The sequence below is a fragment of the Otolemur garnettii genome, unplaced genomic scaffold (genome assembly GCF_000181295.1).
Source record: "Otolemur garnettii isolate 467f Iridium unplaced genomic scaffold, OtoGar3 scaffold00012, whole genome shotgun sequence".
In the NCBI taxonomy this organism is placed as follows: Eukaryota; Metazoa; Chordata; class Mammalia; order Primates; family Galagidae; genus Otolemur; species Otolemur garnettii.
In genome coordinates, this window is record NW_003852407.1 from 4464949 (window position 1) to 4465981 (window position 1033).

General features: G+C 57.2%; 1 protein-coding gene across 5 annotated transcripts in view; it reads right to left on the reverse strand.

Moving 5' to 3' along the window:
• CTIF (cap binding complex dependent translation initiation factor) overlaps positions 1-1033 on the reverse strand; it is a 308199-nt gene that overhangs the window by 240982 nt on the left and 66184 nt on the right. The window lies entirely within an intron of this gene.

The window sequence follows — 1033 nt, forward strand, 5'->3', positions numbered from 1 at the left end:
AGCCACGCTTTCTTCCTTGAACTGCAACTGCGGTGAGGGACCTCACCCTGCCCCACCGGGCTCCCCACCCTCGCTGTGCCCAACCACATTGTATGCTTGTCACGATGGCCAATGGCTGGCAAACCAGGCTATTTTTAAGGCCAGAAACAATAAACACCCACATTGTCTAATGAAAAGGCACCTCTCCCCCCATGGTGTCCCCTCCACCATCCCCAGACCCACACAAACCCTGTTCTCCCTCCTGTCCTCTCCTGCCTCACTGCTCTCAGCCCAGTGCCCTATGGCTCCTATAGAAAATCAGGCTTCTGCTGACACCTTGGGGCAGTCTGTTCCTCCACCCTCTGGCTTTGAGCCTGAGGGTTTCACAGTGTGTCTTCAGGGACCAGGGCCTGGGGGGAAAGGTAAGGCGGGCATTAGGAGTGCCCACAGGCCAGATAGTACCTCTCCGGATCCTCTCCTGCCCCATGACAAATGGCATTAGGAGCTGTAAATTTAGCCAATCCTTTTAAGAACAGCCAGGCATTAGCGGCATTACCTCCTCCTCCTCCAATCCCCAGGGATGAATTCAGTGACCTGCAAACCAGATGAGACCTCCACCACCTGCCAGCCTTCTCCGGGAATCGTCACTGGAGGCCCCACGTGAGGCAACACTGTTCCCCCTTACTTCATCAGGCTCTTCCTCTCCAGGCCTCAGCAGCCAACTCGCCCTGGCAGCAGACCCTCCTAGAAGCCCCAGAGGAAGCCTAGGAAGGCTTTGTTCGCTCTCTGGCTTATTGTTTTGCTTTTCACTGCTATAAGAGGCCCAGGTTTCCTTGGACCCCAGGCCAGCTGCAGGGCCCAGCCCCGTACCACCACTCACCTGGTGCTAAATCCACTCATCACGTCCACTGAAGTCTCTACCCCACCTCCCCCAGGGCTGCTTCCTATGCCACCTGGTGCAGCAAGGGGCTCAGCAGCTGCTTCCTATCCTACCCGGTGCAGCAGGGAGCTATGTCCTGGGCTCAGCAGCTGCTTCCTATGCTGCCTGGTGCAG